Source organism: Gadus macrocephalus, chromosome 5, assembly GCF_031168955.1.
Source record: "Gadus macrocephalus chromosome 5, ASM3116895v1".
Taxonomy (NCBI): domain Eukaryota; kingdom Metazoa; phylum Chordata; class Actinopteri; order Gadiformes; family Gadidae; genus Gadus; species Gadus macrocephalus.
Genome location: NC_082386.1, coordinates 688586 through 709893, shown reverse-complemented (window position 1 = coordinate 709893; position 21308 = coordinate 688586). Strand labels below are relative to the sequence as shown.

General features: G+C 39.4%; 11 non-coding genes across 11 annotated transcripts; all 11 read right to left on the bottom strand.

Moving 5' to 3' along the window:
* Positions 1 to 2733: 2733 nt before the first annotated feature.
* Positions 2734 to 2806, bottom strand: trnar-acg (transfer RNA arginine (anticodon ACG)). The gene has a single exon. It is a non-coding gene; the product is annotated as a tRNA-Arg (tRNA).
* A 498-nt stretch (positions 2807 to 3304) lies between these two features.
* trnah-aug (transfer RNA histidin (anticodon AUG)) lies at positions 3305 to 3377 on the bottom strand. Its single transcript has one exon. It is a non-coding gene; the product is annotated as a tRNA-His (tRNA).
* A 2269-nt stretch (positions 3378 to 5646) lies between these two features.
* On the bottom strand, positions 5647 to 5719 carry trnar-acg (transfer RNA arginine (anticodon ACG)). Its single transcript has one exon. It is a non-coding gene; the product is annotated as a tRNA-Arg (tRNA).
* Positions 5720 to 6217: 498 nt separating this feature from the next.
* On the bottom strand, positions 6218 to 6290 carry trnar-acg (transfer RNA arginine (anticodon ACG)). Its single transcript has one exon. It is a non-coding gene; the product is annotated as a tRNA-Arg (tRNA).
* Positions 6291 to 10932: 4642 nt separating this feature from the next.
* trnar-acg (transfer RNA arginine (anticodon ACG)) lies at positions 10933 to 11005 on the bottom strand. Its single transcript has one exon. It is a non-coding gene; the product is annotated as a tRNA-Arg (tRNA).
* Positions 11006 to 12794: 1789 nt separating this feature from the next.
* On the bottom strand, positions 12795 to 12867 carry trnar-acg (transfer RNA arginine (anticodon ACG)). The gene has a single exon. It is a non-coding gene; the product is annotated as a tRNA-Arg (tRNA).
* A 1781-nt stretch (positions 12868 to 14648) lies between these two features.
* Positions 14649 to 14721, bottom strand: trnar-acg (transfer RNA arginine (anticodon ACG)). Its single transcript has one exon. It is a non-coding gene; the product is annotated as a tRNA-Arg (tRNA).
* A 2782-nt stretch (positions 14722 to 17503) lies between these two features.
* trnar-acg (transfer RNA arginine (anticodon ACG)) lies at positions 17504 to 17576 on the bottom strand. Its single transcript has one exon. It is a non-coding gene; the product is annotated as a tRNA-Arg (tRNA).
* A 506-nt stretch (positions 17577 to 18082) lies between these two features.
* Positions 18083 to 18155, bottom strand: trnar-acg (transfer RNA arginine (anticodon ACG)). Its single transcript has one exon. It is a non-coding gene; the product is annotated as a tRNA-Arg (tRNA).
* Positions 18156 to 19902: 1747 nt separating this feature from the next.
* Positions 19903 to 19975, bottom strand: trnar-acg (transfer RNA arginine (anticodon ACG)). The gene has a single exon. It is a non-coding gene; the product is annotated as a tRNA-Arg (tRNA).
* Positions 19976 to 20481: 506 nt separating this feature from the next.
* trnar-acg (transfer RNA arginine (anticodon ACG)) lies at positions 20482 to 20554 on the bottom strand. Its single transcript has one exon. It is a non-coding gene; the product is annotated as a tRNA-Arg (tRNA).
* Between the last annotated feature and the right edge of the window lie 754 nt (positions 20555 to 21308).

Here is a 21308-nt window from a genome sequence, read left to right as displayed (position 1 = left end):
CCAAGCCCATTTTTCTCATTGTGAAAGTCAAATGGCTGACCATAGCTAGGTATGAATATGGCGCATTCAATCTTGTTGGGGAAATGAGCTTTTCTTTTAGAATAAAAGAAAAGCTAATTTTTTTCGTGGCTTTTGTACTTCAGCTCCTTCCACTGAGTATTCTTACTCGGTGAGAACGAATACTCCCGATGGCTCGGACTTAGATTCTTCTCGCTTAGCAGACTTCTAACCCGTCTACAAACGTCATATAAAAGTCTAAAGCAAATGAAAAAGTGAAATAGAATGATATCACCCCATTAAATTACTTTTTCCTACCTCTATTGTTCACTGTGAAACTCAAATGTCTACCCTGAGAGCAATTTGGTGTAGTGCATGTTATTCTTTGGAATAATAACCCAGCATTAGTTTCCAGGCATTTTTCAATCTTTCGAGCTAGCCAGGAGTCGAACCTGGAATCTTCTGATCCGTAGTCAGACTCGTTAACCATTTCGCCACTAACCCACCTGTGTAAACACATACCATCATTAAAATTCGTCCAATATGAAAGGACGCAAGATTGAATGCGCCATATTCTTGCTTTAAAATTCTCATTCCAAGCCCATTTTTCTCATTGTGAAAGTCAAATGGCTGACCATAGCTAGGTATGAATATGGCGCATTCAATCTTGTTGGGGAAATGAGCTTTTCTTTTAGAATAAAAGAAAAGCTAATTTTTTTCGTGGCTTTTGTACTTCAGCTCCTTCCACTGAGTATTCTTACTCGGTGAGAACGAATACTCCCGATGGCTCGGACTTAGATTCATCTCGCTTAGCAGACTTCTAACCCGTCTACAAACGTCATATAAAAGTCTAAAGCAAAGGAAAAAGTGAAATAGAATGATATCACCCCATATAATTACTTGTTCCTACCTCTATTGTTCATTGTGAAACTCAAATGTCTACCCTGAGAGCAATTTGGTGTGGTGCATGTTATTCTTTGGAATAATAACCCAGCATTAGTTTCCAGGCATCTTAAAATCTTTCGAGCTAGCCAGGAGTCGAACCTGTAATCTTCTGATCCGTAGTCAGACACGTAATCCATTGCGCCACAAGCCCACCTGTTTAAACACAGACCATCATTAAAATTCTTCCAATAAGAAAGGACGCTTGCTTTAAAATTCTCATTCCAAGCCCATTTTTCTCATTGTGAAAGTCAAATGGCTGACCATAGCTAGGAATGAAAATGGCGCATTCAATCTTGTTGGGGAAATGAGCTTTTCTTTTAGAATAAAAGAAAAGGTAATTTTTTTCGTGGCTTTTGTACTTCAGCTCCTTCCACTGAGTATTCTTACTCGGTGAGAACGAATACTCCCGATGGCTCGGACTTAGATTCTTCTCGCTTAGCAGACTTCTAACCCGTCTACAAACGTCATATAAAAGTCTAAAGCAAATGAAAAAGTGAAATAGAATGATATCACCCCATAAAATTACTTGTTCCTACCTCTATTGTTCATTGTGAAACTCAAATGTCTACCCTGAGAGCAATTTGGTGTGGTGCATGTTATTCTTTGGAATAATAACCCAGCATTAGTTTCCAGGCATTTTAAAATCTTTCGAGCTAGCCAGGAGTCGAACCTGTAATCTTCTGATCCGTAGTCAGACGCGTTATCCATTGCGCCACTAGCCCACCTGTATAAACACAGACCATCATTAAAATTCGTCCAATAAGAAAGGACGCTTGCTTTAAAATTCTCATTCCAAGCCCATTTTTCTCATTGTGAAAGTCAAATGGCTGACCATAGCTAGGTATGAATATGGCGCATTCAATCTTGTTGGGGAAATTAGCTTTTCTTTTAGAATAAAAGAAAAGCTAATTTTTTTCGTGGCTTTTGTACTTCAGCTCCTTCCACTGAGTATTCTTACTCGGTGAGAACGAATACTCCCGATGGCTCAGACTTAGATTCAACTCGCTTAGCAGACTTCTAACCCGTCTACAAACGTCATATAAAAGTCTAAAGCAAAGGAAAAAGTGAAATAGAATGATATCACCCCATATAATTACTTTTTCCTACCTCTATTGTTCTTTGTGAAACTCAAATGTCTACCCTGAGAGCAATTTGGTGTGGTGCATGTTATTCTTTGGAATATTAACCCAGCATTAGTTTCCAGGCATTTTAAAATCTTACGAGCTAGCCAGGAGTCGAACCTGGAATCTTCTGATCCGTAGTCAGACGCGTTATCCATTTCGCCACTAACCCACCTGTATAAACACAGACCATCATTAAAATTCGTCCAATAAGAAAGGACGCTTGCTTTAAAATTCTCATTCCAAGCCCATTTTTCTCATTGTGAAAGTCAAATGGCTGACCATAGCTAGGTATGAATATGGCGCATTCAATCTTGTTGGGGAAATGAGCTTTTCTTTTAGAATAAAAGAAAAGCTAATTTTTTTCGTGGCTTTTGTACTTCAGCTCCTTCCACTGAGTATTCTTACTCGGTGAGAACGAATACTCCCGATGGCTCGGACTTAGATTCAACTCGCTTAGCAGACTTCTAACCCGTCTACAAACGTCATATAAAAGTCTAAAGCAAAGGAAAAAGTGAAATAGAATGATATCACCCCATATAATTACTTTTTCCTACCTCTATTGTTCTTTGTGAAACTCAAATGTCTACCCTGAGAGCAATTTGGTGTGGTGCATGTTATTCTTTGGAATAATAACCCAGCATTAGTTTCCAGGCATTTTATAATCTTTCGAGCTAGCCAGGAGTCGAACCTGGAATCTTCTGATCCGTAGTCAGACGCGTTATCCATTGCGCCACTAGCCCACCTGTAAAAGCACAGACCATCATTAAAATTCGTCCAATAAGAAAGGACGCTTGCTTTAAAATTCTCATTCCAAGCCCATTTTTCTCATTGTGAAAGTCAAATGGCTGACCATAGCTAGGTATGAATATGGCGCATTCAATCTTGTTGGGGAAATGAGCTTTTCTTTTAGAATAAAAGAAAAGCTAATTTTTTTCGTGGCTTTTGTACTTCAGCTCCTTCCACTGAGTATTCTTACTCGGTGAGAACGAATACTCCCGATGGCTCGGACTTAGATTCTTCTCGCTTAGCAGACTTCTAACCCGTCTACAAACGTCATATAAAAGTGTAAAGCAAAGGAAAAAGTGAAATAGAATAATATCACCGCATAAAATTACCTGTTCCTACCTCTATTGTTCTTTGTGAAACTCATATGTCTACCCTGAGAGCAATTTGGTGTGGTGCATGTTATTCATTGGAATAATAACCCAGCATTCGTTTCCAGGCATTTTACAATCTTTCGAGCTAGCCAGGAGTCGAACCTGGAATCTTCTGATCCATAGTCAGACTCGTTAACCATTGCGCCACTAGCCCACCTGTGTAAACACATACCATCATTAAAATTCGTCCAATATGAAAGGACGCAAGATTGAATGCGCCATATTCTTGCTTTAAAATTCTCATTCCAAGCCCATTTTTCCCATTGTGAAAGTCAAATGGCTGACCCTAGCTAGGTATGAATATGGCGCATTCAATCTTGTTGGGGAAATGAGCTTTTCTTTTAGAATAAAAGAATAGCTCATTTCTTTCGTGTTTTTTGTGGCTTCTGCACTTCAGCTCCTTCCACTGAGTATTCGTACTCGGTGGGACAGAATACTCCCGATGGCTCGGACTTAGATACTTCTCGCTTAGCAGACTTCTAACACGTCTAAAACGTTATATGAAAGTCTAAAGCAAAGGAAAAAGTGAAATAGAATGATGTCACCCCATTAAATTCCTTGTTCCTTCCTCTATTGTTCATTGTGAAACTCAAATGTCTACCCTGAGAGCAATTTGGTGTGGTGCATGTTATTCTTTGGAATAATAACCCAGCATTAGTTTCCAGGCATTTTAAAATCTTTCGAGCTAGCCAGGAGTCGAACATGGAATCTTCTGATCCTTAGGCAGACACATTATCCATTGCGCCACTAGCCCAACTGTTTAAACACAGACCATCATTAAAATTCGTCCAATAAGAAAGGACGCTTGCTTTAAAATTCTCATTCCAAGCTAAATTTTCTCATTGTGAAAGTCAAATGGCTGACCATAGCTAGGTATGAAAATGTCGCATTCAATCTTGTTGGGGAAATGAGTTTTTCTTTTAGAATAAAAGAAAAGCTAATTTTTTTCGTGGCTTTTGTACTTCAGCTCCTTCCACTGAGTATTCTTACTCGGTGAGAACGAATACTCCCGATGGCTCGGACTTAGATTCTTCTCGCTTAGCAGACTTCTAACCCGTCTACAAACGTCATATAAAAGTGTAAAGCAAAGGAAAAAGTGAAATAGAATAATATCACCGCATAAAATTACCTGTTCCTACCTCTATTGTTCTTTGTGAAACTCAAATGTCTACCCTGAGAGCAATTTGGTGTGGTGCATGTTATTCATTGGAATAATAACCCAGCATTCGTTTCCAGGCATTTTACGATCTTTCGAGCTAGCCAGGAGTCGAACCTGGAATCTTCTGATCCGTAGTCAGACTCGTTAACCATTGCGCCACTAGCCCACCTGTGTAAACACATACCATCATTAAAATTCGTCCAATATGAAAGGACGCAAGATTGAATGCGCCATATTCTTGCTTTTTAAATTCTCATTCGAAGCCCATTTTTCCCATTGTGAAAGTCAAATGGCTGACCATAGCTAGGTATGAATATGGCGCATTCAATCTTGTTGGGGAAATGAGCTTTTCTTTTAGAATAAAAGAATAGCTCATTTCTTTCGTGTTTTTTGTGGCTTCTGCACTTCAGCTCCTTCCACTGAGTATTCGTACTCGGTGGGACAGAATACTCCCGATGGCTCGGACTTAGATACTTCTCGCTTAGCAGACTTCTAACACGTCTAAAACGTTATATGAAAGTCTAAAGCAAAGGAAAAAGTGAAATAGAATGATGTCACTCATTAAATTCCTTGTTCCTTCCTCTATTGTTCATTGTGAAACTCAAATGTCTACCCTGAGAGCAATTTGGTGTGGTGCATGTTATTCTTTGGAATAATAACCCAGCATTAGTTTCCAGGCATTTTAAAATCTTTCGAGCTAGCCAGGAGTCGAACATGGAATCTTCTGATCCTTAGGCAGACACATTATCCATTGCGCCACTAGCCCAACTGTTTAAACACAGACCATCATTAAAATTCGTCCAATAAGAAAGGACGCTTGCTTTAAAATTCTCATTCCAAGCTAATTTTTCTCATTGTGAAAGTCAAATGGCTGACCATAGCTAGGTATGAAAATGTCGCATTCAATCTTGTTGGGGAAATGAGCTTTTCTTTTAGAATAAAAGAAAAGCTAATTTTTTTCGTGGCTTTTGTACTTCAGCTCCTTCCACTGAGTATTCTTACTCGGTGAGAACGAATACTCCCGATGGCTCGGACTTAGATTCAACTCGCTTAGCAGACTTCTAACCCGTCTACAAACGTCATATAAAAGTCTAAAGCAAAGGAAAAAGTGAAATAGAATGATATCACCCCATATAATTACTTTTTCCTACCTCTATTGTTCTTTGTGAAACTCAAATGTCTACCCTGAGAGCAATTTGGTGTGGTGCATGTTTTTCTTTGGAATAATAACCCAGCATTAGTTTCCAGGCATATTATAATCTTTCGAGCTAGCCAGGAGTCGAACCTGGAATCTTCTGATCCGTAGTCAGACGCGTTATCCATTGCGCCACTAGCCCACCTGTATAAACACAGACCATCATTAAAATTCGTCCAATAAGAAAGGACGCTTGCTTTAAAATTCTCATTCCAAGCCCATTTTTCTCATTGTGAAAGTCAAACGGCTGACCATAGCTAGGTATGAATATGGCGCATTCAATCTTGTTGGGGAAATGAGCTTTTCTTTTAGAATAAAAGAAAAGCAATTTTTTTTCGTGGCTTTTGTACTTCAGCTCCTTCCACTGAGTTTTCTTACTCGGTGAGAACGAATACTCCCGATGGCTCGGACTTAGGTTCTTCTCGCTTAGCAGACTTCTAACCCGTCTACAAACGTCATATAAAAGTCTAAAGCAAAGGAAAAAGTGAAATAGAAAAATATCACCCCATATAATTACTTTTTCCTACCTCTATTGTTCTTTGTGAAACTCAAATGTCTACCCTGAGAGCAATTCGGTGTGGTGCATGTTATTCTTTGGAATATTAACCCAGCATTAGTTTCCAAACATTTTAAAATCTTTCGAGCTAGCCAGGAGTCGAACCTGGAATCTTCTGATCCGTAGTCAGACGCGTTATCCATTGCGCCACTAGCCCACCTGTGTAATCACATACCATCATTAAAATTCGTCCAATATGAAAGGACGCAAGATTGAATGCGCCATATTCTTGCTTTTTAAATTCTCATCCCAAGCCCATTTTTCCCATTGTGAAAGTCAAATGGCTGACCATAGCTAGGTATGAATATGGCGCATTCAATCTTGTTGGGGAAATGAGCTTTTCTTTTAGAATAAAAGAATAGCTCATTTCTTTCGTGTTTTTTGTGGCTTCTGCACTTCAGCTCCTTCCACTGAGTATTCGTACTCGGTGGGACAGAATACTCCCGATTCAAGCCCATTTTTCTCATTGTGAAAGTCAAATGGCTGACCATAGCTAGGTATGAATATGGCGCATTCAATCTTGTTGGGGAAATGAGCTTTTCTTTTAGAATAAAAGAAAAGGTAATTTTTTTCATGGCTTTTGTACTTCAGCTCCTTCCACTGAGTATTCTTACTCGGTGAGAACGAATACTCCCGATGGCTCGGACTTAGATTCTTCTCGCTTAGCAGACTTCTAACCCGTCTACAAACGTCTGATCCGTAGTCAGACACGTAATCCATTGCGCCACAAGCCCACCTGTTTAAACACAGACCATCATCAAAATTCTTCCAATAAGAAAGGACGCTTGCTTTAAAATTCTCATTCCAAGCCCATTTTTCTCATTGTGAAAGTCAAATGGCTGACCATAGCTAGGTATGAATATGGCGCATTCAATCTTGTTGGGGAAATGAGCTTTTCTTTTAGAATAAAAGAAAAGCTAATTTTTTTCGTGGCTTTTGTACTTCAGCTCCTTCCACTGAGTATTCTTACTCGGTGAGAACGAATACTCCCGATGGCTCGGACTTAGATTCTTCTCGCTTAGCAGACTTCTAACCCGTCTACAAACGTCATATAAAAGTCTAAAGCAAATGAAAAAGTGAAATAGAATGATATCACCCCATAAAATTACTGGTTCCTACCTCTATTGTTCATTGTGAAACTCAAATGTCTACCCTGAGAGCAATTTGGTGTGGTGCATGTTATTCTTTGGAATAATAACCCAGCATTAGTTTCCAGGCATCTTAAAATCTTTCGAGCTAGCCAGGAGTCGAACTTGGAAACTTCTGATCCGTAGTCAGACACGTAATCCATTGCGCCACAAGCCCACCTGTTTAAATACAGACCATCATTAAAATTCTTCCAATAAGAAAGGACGCTTGCTTTAAAATTCTCATTCCAAGCCCATTTTTCTCATTGTGAAAGTCAAATGGCTGACCATAGCTAGGAATGAAAATGGCGCATTCAATCTTGTTGGGGAAATGAGCTTTTCTTTTAGAATAAAAGAAAAGCTAATTTTTTTCGTGGCTTTTGTACTTCAGCTCCTTCCACTGAGTATTCTTACTCGGTGAGAACGAATACTCCCGATGGCTCGGACATAGATTCTTCTCGCTTAGCAGACTTCTAACCCGTCTACAAACGTCATATAAAAGTCTAAAGCAAATGAAAAAGTGAAATAGAATGATATCACCCCATAAAATTACTGGTTCCTACCTCTATTGTTCATTGTGAAACTCAAATGTCTACCCTGAGAGCAATTTGGTGTGGTGCATGTTATTCTTTGGAATAATAACCCAGCATTAGTTTCCAGGCATTTTAAAATCTTTCGAGCTAGCCAGGAGTCGAACCTGGAATCTTCTGATCCGTAGTCAGACGCGTTATCCATTGCGCCACTTGCCCACCTGTATAAACACAGACCATCATTAAAATTCGTCCAATAAGAAAGGACGCTTGCTTTAAAATTCTCATTCCAAGCCCATTTTTCTCATTGTGAAAGTCAAATGGCTGACCATAGCTAGGTATGAATATGGCGCATTCAATCTTGTTGGGGAAATGAGCTTTTCTTTTAGAATAAAAGAAAAGCTAATTTTTTTCGTGGCTTTTGTACTTCAGCTCCTTCCACTGAGTATTCTTACTCGGTGAGAACGAATACTCCCGATGGCTCGGACTTAGATTCTTCTCGCTTAGCAGACTTCTAACCCGTCTACAAACGTCTGATCCGTAGTCAGACACGTAATCCATTGCGCCACAAGCCCACCTGTTTAAACACAGACCATCATCAAAATTCTTCCAATAAGAAAGGACGCTTGCTTTAAAATTCTCATTCCAAGCCCATTTTTCTCATTGTGAAAGTCAAATGGCTGACCATAGCTAGGTATGAATATGGCGCATTCAATCTTGTTGGGGAAATGAGCTTTTCTTTTAGAATAAAAGAAAAGCTAATTTTTTTCGTGGCTTTTGTACTTCAGCTCCTTCCACTGAGTATTCTTACTCGGTGAGAACGAATACTCCCGATGGCTCGGACTTAGATTCTTCTCGCTTAGCAGACTTCTAACCCGTCTACAAACGTCATATAAAAGTCTAAAGCAAATGAAAAAGTGAAATAGAATGATATCACCCCATAAAATTACTGGTTCCTACCTCTATTGTTCATTGTGAAACTCAAATGTCTACCCTGAGAGCAATTTGGTGTGGTGCATGTTATTCTTTGGAATAATAACCCAGCATTAGTTTCCAGGCATCTTAAAATCGTTCGAGCTAGCCAGGAGTCGAACTTGGAAACTTCTGATCCGTAGTCAGACACGTAATCCATTGCGCCACAAGCCCACCTGTTTAAATACAGACCATCATTAAAATTCTTCCAATAAGAAAGGACGCTTGCTTTAAAATTCTCATTCCAAGCCCATTTTTCTCATTGTGAAAGTCAAATGGCTGACCATAGCTAGGAATGAAAATGGCGCATTCAATCTTGTTGGGGAAATGAGCTTTTCTTTTAGAATAAAAGAAAAGCTAATTTTTTTCGTGGCTTTTGTACTTCAGCTCCTTCCACTGAGTATTCTTACTCGGTGAGAACGAATACTCCCGATGGCTCGGACTTAGATTCTTCTCACTTAGCAGACTTCTAACCCGTCTACAAACGTCATATAAAAGTCTAAAGCAAATGAAAAAGTGAAATAGAATGATATCACCCCATAAAATTACTGGTTCCTACCTCTATTGTTCATTGTGAAACTCAAATGTCTACCCTGAGAGCAATTTGGTGTGGTGCATGTTATTCTTTGGAATAATAACCCAGCATTAGTTTCCAGGCATTTTAAAATCTTTCGAGCTAGCCAGGAGTCGAACCTGGAATCTTCTGATCCGTAGTCAGACGCGTTATCCATTGCGCCACTTGCCCACCTGTATAAACACAGACCATCATTAAAATTCGTCCAATAAGAAAGGACGCTTGCTTTAAAATTCTCATTCCAAGCCCATTTTTCTCATTGTGAAAGTCAAATGGCTGACCATAGCTAGGTATGAATATGGCGCATTCAATCTTGTTGGGGAAATGAGCTTTTCTTTTAGAATAAAAGAAAAGCTAATTTTTTTCGTGGCTTTTGTACTTCAGCTCCTTCCACTGAGTATTCTTACTCGGTGAGAACGAATACTCCCGATGGCTCGGACTTAGATTCTTCTCGCTTAGCAGACTTCTAACCCGTCTACAAACGTCTGATCCGTAGTCAGACACGTAATCCATTGCGCCACAAGCCCACCTGTTTAAACACAGACCATCATCAAAATTCTTCCAATAAGAAAGGACGCTTGCTTTAAAATTCTCATTCCAAGCCCATTTTTCTCATTGTGAAAGTCAAATGGCTGACCATAGCTAGGTATGAATATGGCGCATTCAATCTTGTTGGGGAAATGAGCTTTTCTTTTAGAATAAAAGAAAAGCTAATTTTTTTCGTGGCTTTTGTACTTCAGCTCCTTCCACTGAGTATTCTTACTCGGTGAGAACGAATACTCCCGATGGCTCGGACTTAGATTCTTCTCGCTTAGCAGACTTCTAACCCGTCTACAAACGTCATATAAAAGTCTAAAGCAAATGAAAAAGTGAAATAGAATGATATCACCCCATAAAATTACTGGTTCCTACCTCTATTGTTCATTGTGAAACTCAAATGTCTACCCTGAGAGCAATTTGGTGTGGTGCATGTTATTCTTTGGAATAATAACCCAGCATTAGTTTCCAGGCATCTTAAAATCGTTCGAGCTAGCCAGGAGTCGAACTTGGAAACTTCTGATCCGTAGTCAGACACGTAATCCATTGCGCCACAAGCCCACCTGTTTAAATACAGACCATCATTAAAATTCTTCCAATAAGAAAGGACGCTTGCTTTAAAATTCTCATTCCAAGCCCATTTTTCTCATTGTGAAAGTCAAATGGCTGACCATAGCTAGGAATGAAAATGGCGCATTCAATCTTGTTGGGGAAATGAGCTTTTCTTTTAGAATAAAAGAAAAGCTAATTTTTTTCGTGGCTTTTGTACTTCAGCTCCTTCCACTGAGTATTCTTACTCGGTGAGAACGAATACTCCCGATGGCTCGGACTTAGATTCTTCTCACTTAGCAGACTTCTAACCCATCTACAAACGTCATATAAAAGTCTAAAGCAAATGAAAAAGTGAAATAGAATGATATCACCCCATAAAATTACTTGTTCCTACCTCTATTGTTCATTGTGAAACTCAAATGTCTACCCTGAGAGCAATTTGGTGTGGTGCATGTTATTCTTTGGAATAATAACCCAGCATTAGTTTCCAGGCATTTTAAAATCTTACGAGCTAGCCAGGAGTCGAACCTGGAATCTTCTGATCCGTAGTCAGACGCGTTATCCATTGCGCCACTAGCCCACCTGTATAAACACAGACCATCATTAAAATTCGTCCAATAAGAAAGGACGCTTGCTTTAAAATTCTCATTCCAAGCCCATTTTTCTCATTGTGAAAGTCAAATGGCTGACCATAGCTAGGTATGAATATGGCGCATTCAATCTTGTTGGGGAAATGAGCTTTTCTTTTAGAATAAAAGAATAGCTAATTTCTTTCGTGTTTTTTGTGGCTTCTGCACTTCAGCTCCTTCCACTGAGTATTCGTACTCGGTGGGACAGATTACTCCCGATGGCTCGGACTTAGATACTTCTCGCTTAGCAGACTTCTAACATGTCTAAAACGTTATATGAAAGTCTAAAGCAAAGGAAAAAGTGAAATAGAATGATATCACCCCATTAAATTCCTTGTTCCTACCTCTATGGTTCATTGTGAAACTCAAATGTCTACCCTGAGAGCAATTTGGTGTGGTGCATGTTATTCTTTGGAATAATAACCCAGCATTAGTTTCCAGGCATTTTAAAATCTTTCGAGCTAGCCAGGAGTCGAACCTGGAATCTTCTGATCCGTAGTCAGACGCGTTATCCATTGCGCCAGTAGCCCACCTGTATAAACACAGACCATCATTAAAATTCGTCCAATAAGAAAGGACGCTTGCTTTAAAATTCTCATTCCAAGCCCATTTTTCTCATTGTGAAAGTCAAATGGCTGACCATAGCTAGGTATGAATATGGCGCATTCAATCTTGTTGGGGAAATGAGCTTTTCTTTTAGAATAAAAGAAAAGCTAATTTTTTTCGTGGCTTTTGTACTTCAGCTCCTTCCACTGAGTATTCTTACTCGGTGAGAACGAATACTCCCGATGGCTCGGACTTAGATTCTTCTCGCTTAGCAGACTTCTAACCCGTCTACAAACGTCTGATCCGTAGTCAGACACGTAATCCATTGCGCCACAAGCCCACCTGTTTAAACACAGACCATCATCAAAATTCTTCCAATAAGAAAGGACGCTTGCTTTAAAATTCTCATTCCAAGCTAATTTTTCTCATTGTGAAAGTCAAATGGCTGACCATAGCTAGGTATGAATATGGCGCATTCAATCTTGTTGGGGAAATGAGCTTTTCTTTTAGAATAAAAGAAAAGCTAATTTTTTTCGTGGCTTTTGTACTTCAGCTCCTTCCACTGAGTATTCTTACTCGGTGAGAACGAATACTCCCGATGGCTCGGACTTAGATTCTTCTCGCTTAGCAGACTTCTAACCCGTCTACAAACGTCTGATCCGTAGTCAGACACGTAATCCATTGCGCCACAAGCCCACCTGTTTAAACACAGACCATCATCAAAATTCTTCCAATAAGAAAGGACGCTTGCTTTAAAATTCTCATTCCAAGCTAATTTTTCTCATTGTGAAAGTCAAATGGCTGACCATGGCTAGGTATGAAAATGTCGCATTCAATCTTGTTGGGGAAATGAGCTTTTCTTTTAGAATAAAAGAAAAGCTAATTTTTTTCGTGGCTTTTGTACTTCAGCTCCTTCCACTGAGTATTCTTACTCGGTGAGAACGAATACTCCCGATGGCTCGGACTTAGGTTCTTCTCGCTTAGCAGACTTCTAACCCGTCTACAAACGTCATATAAAAGTAAAAAGCAAAGGAAAAAGTGAAATAGAATGATATCACCCCATATAATTACTTGTTCCTACCTCTATAGTTCATTGTGAAACTCAAATGTCTACCCTGAGAGCAATTTGGTGTGGTGCATGTTATTCTTTGGAATAATAACCCAGCATTAGTTTCCAGGCATTTTAAACTCTTTCGAGCTAGCCAGGAGTCGAACCTGGAATCTTCTGATCCGTAGTCAGACGCGTTATCCATTGCGCCACTAACCCACCTGTATAAACACAGACCATCATTAAAATTCGTCCAATAAGAAAGGACGCTTGCTTTAAAATTCTCATTCCAAGCCCATTTTTCTCATTGTGAAAGTCAAATGGCTGACCATAGCTAGGTATGAATATGGCGCATTCAATCTTGTTGGGGAAATGAGCTTTTCTTTTAGAATAAAAGAAAAGCTAAATTTTTTCGTGGCTTTTGTACTTCAGCTCCTTCCACTGAGTATTCTTACTCGGTGAGAACGAATACTCCCGATGGCTCGGACTTAGATTCTTCTCGCTTAGCAGACTTCTAACCCGTCTACAAACGTCTGATCTGTAGTCAGACACGTAATCCATTGCGCCACAAGCCCACCTGTTTAAACACAGACCATCATCAAAATTCTTCCAATAAGAAAGGACGCTTGCTTTAAAATTCTCATTCCAAGCCCATTTTTCTCATTGTGAAAGTCAAATGGCTGACCATAGCTAGGTATGAATATGGCGCATTCAATCTAGTTGGGGAAATGAGCTTTTCTTTTAGAATAAAAGAAAAGCTAATTTTTTTCGTGGCTTTTGTACTTCAGCTCCTTCCACTGAGTATTCTTACTCGGTGAGAACGAATACTCCCGATGGCTCGGACTTAGATTCTTCTCGCTTAGCAGACTTCTAACCCGTCTACAAACGTCATATAAAAGTCTAAAGCAAATGAAAAAGTGAAATAGAATGATATCACCCCATAAAATTACTGGTTCCTACCTCTATTGTTCATTGTGAAACTCAAATGTCTACCCTGAGAGCAATTTGGTGTGGTGCATGTTATTCTTTGGAATAATAACCCAGCATTAGTTTCCAGGCATTTTAAAATCTTTCGAGCTAGCCAGGAGTCGAACCTGGAATCTTCTGATCCGTAGTCAGACGCATTATCCATTGCGCCACTAGCCCACCTGTATAAACACAGACCATCATTAAAATTCGTCCAATAAGAAAGGACGCTTGCTTTAAAATTCTCATTCCAAGCCCATTTTTCTCATTGTGAAAGTCAAATGGCTGACCATAGCTAGGTATGAATATGGCGCATTCAATCTTGTTGGGGAAATGAGCTTTTCTTTTAGAATAAAAGAAAAGCTAATTTTTTTCGTGGCTTTTGTACTTCAGCTCCTTCCACTGAGTATTCTTACTCGGTGAGAACGAATACTCCCGATGGCTCGGACTTAGATTCTTCTCGCTTAGCAGACTTCTAACCCGTCTACAAACGTCTGATCCGTAGTCAGACACGTAATCTATTGCGCCACAAGCCCACCTGTTTAAACACAGACCATCATCAAAATTCTTCCAATAAGAAAGGACGCTTGCTTTAAAATTCTCATTCTAAGCCCATTTTTCTCATTGTGAAAGTCAAATGGCTGACCATAGCTAGGAATGAAAATGGCGCATTCAATCTTGTTGGGGAAATGAGCTTTTCTTTTAGAATAAAAGAAAAGGTAATTTTTTTCGTGGCTTTTGTACTTCAGCTCCTTCCACTGAGTATTCTTACTCGGTGAGAACGAATACTCCCGATGGCTCGGACTTAGATTCTTCTCGCTTTGCAGACTTCTAACCCGTCTACAAACGTCATATAAAAGTCTAAAGCAAAGGAAAAAGTGAAATAGAATGATATCACCCCATATAATTACTTGTTCCTACCTCTATAGTTCATTGTGAAACTCAAATGTCTACCCTGAGAGCAATTTGGTGTGGTGCATGTTATTCTTTGGAATAATAACCCAGCATTAGTTTCCAGGCATTTTAAACTCTTTCGAGCTAGCCAGGAGTCGAACCTGGAATCTTCTGATCCGTAGTCAGACGCGTTATCCATTGCGCCACTAGCCCACCTGTTTAAACACAGACCATCATTAAAATTCGTCCAATAAGAAAGGACGCTTGCTTTAAAATTCTCATTCCAAGCCCATTTTTCTCATTGTGAAAGTCAAATGGCTGACCATAGCTAGGTATGAATATGGCGCATTCAATCTTGTTGGGGAAATTAGCTTTTCTTTTAGAATAAAAGAAAAGCAAATTTTTTTCGTGGCTTTTGTACTTCAGCTCCTTCCACTGAGTATTCTTACTCGGTGAGAACGAATACTCCCGATGGCTCGGACTTAGGTTCTTCTCGCTTAGCAGACTTCTAACCCGTCTACAAACGTCATATAAAAGTCTAAAGCAAAGGAAAAAGTGAAATAGAATGATATCACCCCATATAATTACTTCTTCCTACCGCTATTGTTCTTTGTGAAACTCAAATGTCTACCCTGAGAGCAATTTGGTGTGGTGCATGTTATTCTTTGGAATATTAACCCAGCATTAGTTTCCAGGCATTTTAAAATCTTTCGAGCTAGCCAGGAGTCGAACCTGGAATCGTCTGATCCGTAGTCAGACGCGTTATCCATTGCGCCACTAACCCACCTGTATAAACACAGACCATCATTAAAATTCGTCCAATAAGAAAGGACGCTTGCTTTAAAATTCTCATTCCAAGCCCATTTTTCTCATTGTGAAAGTCAAATGGCTGACCATAGCTAGGTATGAATATGGCGCATTCAATCTTGTTGGGGAAATGAGCTTTTCTTTTAGAATAAAAGAAAAGCTAATTTTTTTCGTGGCTTTTGTACTTCAGCTCCTTCCACTGAGTATTCTTACTCGGTGAGAACGAATACTCCCGATGGCTCGGACTTAGATTCAACTCGCTTAGCAGACTTCTAACCCGTCTACAAACGTCATATAAAAGTCTAAAGCAAAGGAAAAAGTGAAATAGAATGATATCACCCCATATAATTACTTTTTCCTACCTCTATTGTTCTTTGTGAAACTCAAATGTCTACCCTGAGAGCAATTTGGTGTGGTGCATGTTATTCTTTGGAATATTAACCCAGCATTAGTTTCCAGGCATTTTAAAATCTTTCGAGCTAGCCAGGAGTCGAACCTGGAATCTTCTGATCCGTAGTCAGACGCGTTATCCATTGCGCCACTAACCCACCTGTATAAACACAGACCATCATTAAAATTCGTCCAATAAGAAAGGACGCTTGCTTTAAAATTCTCATTCCAAGCCCATTTTTCTCATTGTGAAAGTCAAATGGCTGACCATAGCTAGGTATGAATATGGCGCATTCAATCTTGTTGGGGAAATGAGCTTTTCTTTTAGAATAAAAGAAAAGCTAATTTTTTTCGTGGCTTTTGTACTTCAGCTCCTTCCACTGAGTATTCTTACTCGGTGAGAACGAATACTCCCGATGGCTCGGACTTAGATTCAACTCGCTTAGCAGACTTCTAACCCGTCTACAAACGTCATATAAAAGTCTAAAGCAAAGGAAAAAGTGAAATAGAATGATATCACCCCATATAATTACTTTTTCCTACCTCTATTGTTCTTTGTGAAACTCAAATGTCTACCCTGAGAGCAATTTGGTGTGGTGCATGTTATTCTTTGGAATATTAACCCAGCATTAGTTTCCAGGCATTTTAAAATCTTTCGAGCTAGCCAGGAGTCGAACCTCGAATCTTCTGATCCGTAGTCAGACGCGTTATCCATTACGCCACTAGCCCACCTGTATAAACACAGACCATCATTAAAATTCGTCCAATAAGAAAGGACGCTTGCTTTAAAATTCTCATTCCAAGCCCATTTTTCTCATTGTGAAAGTCAAATGGCTGACCATAGCTAGGTATGAATATGGCGCATTCAATCTTGTTGGGGAAATGAGCTTTTCTTTTAGAATAAAAGAAAAGCTAATTTTTTTCGTGGCTTTTGTACTTCAGCTCCTTCCACTGAGTATTCTTACTCGGTGAGAACGAATACTCCCGATGGCTCGGACTTAGATTCTTCTCGCTTAGCAGACTTCTAACCCATCTACAAACGTCATATAAAAGTCTAAAGCAAATGAAAAAGTGAAATAGAATGATATCACCCCATAAAATTACTGGTTCCTACCTCTATTGTTCATTGTGAAACTCAAATGTCTACCCTGAGAGCAATTTGGTGTGGTGCATGTTATTCTTTGGAATAATAACCCAGCATTAGTTTCCAGGCATCTTAAAATCTTTCGAGCTAGCCAGGAGTCGAACTTGGAAACTTCTGATCCGTAGTCAGACACGTAATCCATTGCGCCACAAGCCCACCTATTTAAACACAGACCATCATTAAAATTCTTCCAATAAGAAAGGACGCTTGCTTTAAAATTCTCATTCCAAGCCCATTTTTCTCATTGTGAAAGTCAAATGGCTGACCATAGCTAGGAATGAAAATGGCGCATTCAATCTTGTTGGGGAAATGAGCTTTTCTTTTAGAATAAAAGAAAAGCTAATTTTTTTCGTGGCTTTTGTACTTCAGCTCCTTCCACTGAGTATTCTTACTCGGTGAGAACGAATACTCCCGATGGCTCGGACTTAGATTCTTCTCGCTTTGCAGACTTCTAACCCGTCTACAAACGTCATATAAAAGTCTAAAGCAAATGAAAAAGTGAAATAGAATGATATCACCCCATAAAATTACTTGTTCCTACCTCTATTGTTCATTGTGAAACTCAAATGTCTACCCTGAGAGCAATTTGGTGTGGTGCATGTTATTCTTTGGAATAATAACCCAGCATTAGTTTCCAGGCATTTTTAAATCTTACGAGCTAGCCAGGAGTCGAACCTGGAATCTTCTGATCCGTAGTCAGACGCGTTATCCATTGCGCCACTAGCCCACCTGTATAAACACAGACCATCATTAAAATTCGTCCAATAAGAAAGGACGCTTGCTTTAAAATTCTCATTCCAAGCCCATTTTTCTCATTGTGAAAGTCAAATGGCTGACCATAGCTAGGTATGAATATGGCGCATTCAATCTTGTTGGGGAAATGAGCTTTTCTTTTAGAATAAAAGAATAGCTAATTTCTTTCGTGTTTTTTGTGGCTTCTGCACTTCAGCTCCTTCCACTGAGTATTCTTACTCGGTGGGACAGATTACTCCCGATGGCTCGGACTTAGATACTTCTCGCTTAGCAGACTTCTAACACGTCTAAAACGTTATATGAAAGTCTAAAGCAAAGGAAAAAGTGAAATAGAATGATATCACCCCATTAAATTCCTTGTTCCTACCTCTATTGTTCATTGTGAAACTCAAATGTCTACCCTGAGAGCAATTTGGTGTGGTGCATGTTATTCTTTGGAATAATAACCCAGCATTAGTTTCCAGGCATTTTAAAATCTTTCGAGCTAGCCAGGAGTCGAACCTGGAATCTTCTGATCCGTAGTCAGACGCGTTATCCATTGCGCCACTAGCCCACCTGTATAAACACAGACCATCATTAAAATTCGTCCAATAAGAAAGGACGCTTGCTTTAAAATTCTCATTCCAAGCCCATTTTTCTCATTGTGAAAGTCAAATGGCTGACCATAGCTAGGTATGAATATGGCGCATTCAATCTTGTTGGGGAAATGAGCTTTTCTTTTAGAATAAAAGAAAAGCTAATTTTTTTCGTGGCTTTTGTACTACAGCTCCTTCCACTGAGTATTCTTACTCGGTGAGAACGAATACTCCCGATGGCTCGGACTTAGATTCAACTCGCTTAGCAGACTTCTAACCCGTCTACAAACGTCATATAAAAGTCTAAAGCAAAGGAAAAAGTGAAATAGAATGATATCACCCCATATAATTACTTTTTCCTACCTCTATTGTTCTTTGTGAAACTCAAATGTCTACCCTGAGAGCAATTTGGTGTGGTGCATGTTATTCTTTGGAATATTAACCCAGCATTAGTTTCCAGGCATTTTAAAATCTTTCGAGCTAGCCAGGAGTCGAACCTCGAATCTTCTGATCCGTAGTCAGACGCGTTATCCATTGCGCCACTAACCCACCTGTATAAACACAGACCATCATTAAAATTCGTCCAATAAGAAAGGACGCTTGCTTTAAAATTCTCATTCCAAGCCCATTTTTCTCATTGTGAAAGTCAAATGGCTGACCATAGCTAGGTATGAATATGGCGCATTCAATCTTGTTGGGGAAATGAGCTTTTCTTTTAGAATAAAAGAAAAGCTAATTTTTTTCGTGGCTTTTGTACTTCAGCTCCTTCCACTGAGTATTCTTACTCGGTGAGAACGAATACTCCCGATGGCTCGGACTTAGATTCTTCTCGCTTAGCAGACTTCTAACCCATCTACAAACGTCATATAAAAGTCTAAAGCAAATGAAAAAGTGAAATAGAATGATATCACCCCATTCAATTACTTGTTCCTACCTCTATTGTTCATTGTGAAACTCAAATGTCTACCCTGAGAGCAATTTGGTGTGGTGCATGTTATTCTTTGGAATAATAACCCAGCATTAGTTTCCAGGCATTTTTCAATCTTTCGAGCTAGCCAGGAGTCGAACCTGGAATCTTCTGATCCGTAGTCAGACTCGTTAACCATTGCGCCACTAGACCACCTGTGTAAACACATACCATCATTAAAATTCATCCAATATGAAAGGACGCAAGATTGAATGCGCCATATTCTTGCTTTAAAATTCTCATTCCAATCCAACCTGTATAAACACAGACCATCATTAAAATTCGTCCAATAAGAAAGGACGCTTGCTTTAAAATTCTCATTCCAAGCCCATTTTTCTCATTGTGAAAGTCAAATGGCTGACCATAGCTAGGTATGAATATGGCGCATTCAATCTTGTTGGGGAAATGAGCTTTTCTTTTAGAATAAAAGAATAGCTAATTTCTTTCGTGTTTTTTGTGGCTTCTGCACTTCAGCTCCTTCCACTGAGTATTCGTACTCGGTGGGACAGATTACTCCCGATGGCTCGGACTTAGATACTTCTCGCTTAGCAGACTTCTAACATTTCTAAAACGTTATATGAAAGTCTAAAGCAAAGGAAAAAGTGAAATAGAATGATATCACCCCATTAAATTCCTTGTTCCTACCTCTATTGTTCATTGTGAAACTCAAATGTCTACCCTGAGAGCAATTTGGTGTGGTGCATGTTATTCTTTGGAATAATAACCCAGCATTAGTTTCCAGGCATTTTAAAATCTTTCGAGCTAGCCAGGAGTCGAACCTGGAATCTTCTGATCCGTAGTCAGACGCGTTATCCATTGCGCCACTAGCCCACCTGTATAAACACAGACCATCATTAAAATTCGTCCAATAAGAAAGGACGCTTGCTTTAAAATTCTCATTCCAAGCCCATTTTTCTCATTGTGAAAGTCAAATGGCTGACCATAGCTAGGTATGAATATGGCGCATTCAATCTTGTTGGGGAAATGAGCTTTTCTTTTAGAATAAAAGAATAGCTAATTTCTTTCGTGTTTTTTGTGGCTTCTGCACTTCAGCTCCTTCCACTGAGTATTCTTACTCGGTGGGACAGATTACTCCCGATGGCTCGGACTTAGATACTTCTCGCTTAGCAGACTTCTAACACGTCTAAAACGTTATATGAAAGTCTAAAGCAAAGGAAAAAGTGAAATAGAATGATATCACCCCATTAAATTCCTTGTTCCTACCTCTATTGTTCATTGTGAAACTCAAATGTCTACCCTGAGAGCAATTTGGTGTGGTGCATGTTATTCTTTGGAATAATAACCCAGCATTAGTTTCCAGGCATTTTAAAATCTTTCGAGCTAGCCAGGAGTCGAACCTGGAATCTTCTGATCCGTAGTCAGACGCGTTATCCATTGCGCCACTAGCCCACCTGTATAAACACAGACCATCATTAAAATTCGTCCAATAAGAAAGGACGCTTGCTTTAAAATTCTCATTCCAAGCCCATTTTTCTCATTGTGAAAGTCAAATGGCTGACCATAGCTAGGTATGAATATGGCGCATTCAATCTTGTTGGGGAAATGAGCTTTTCTTTTAGAATAAAAGAAAAGCTAATTTTTTTCGTGGCTTTTGTACTACAGCTCCTTCCACTGAGTATTCTTACTCGGTGAGAACGAATACTCCCGATGGCTCGGACTTAGATTCAACTCGCTTAGCAGACTTCTAACCCGTCTACAAACGTCATATAAAAGTCTAAAGCAAAGGAAAAAGTGAAATAGAATGATATCACCCCATATAATTACTTTTTCCTACCTCTATTGTTCTTTGTGAAACTCAAATGTCTACCCTGAGAGCAATTTGGTGTGGTGCATGTTATTCTTTGGAATATTAACCCAGCATTAGTTTCCAGGCATTTTAAAATCTTTCGAGCTAGCCAGGAGTCGAACCTCGAATCTTCTGATCCGTAGTCAGACGCGTTATCCATTGCGCCACTAACCCACCTGTATAAACACAGACCATCATTAAAATTCGTCCAATAAGAAAGGACGCTTGCTTTAAAATTCTCATTCCAAGCCCATTTTTCTCATTGTGAAAGTCAAATGGCTGACCATAGCTAGGTATGAATATGGCGCATTCAATCTTGTTGGGGAAATGAGCTTTTCTTTTAGAATAAAAGAAAAG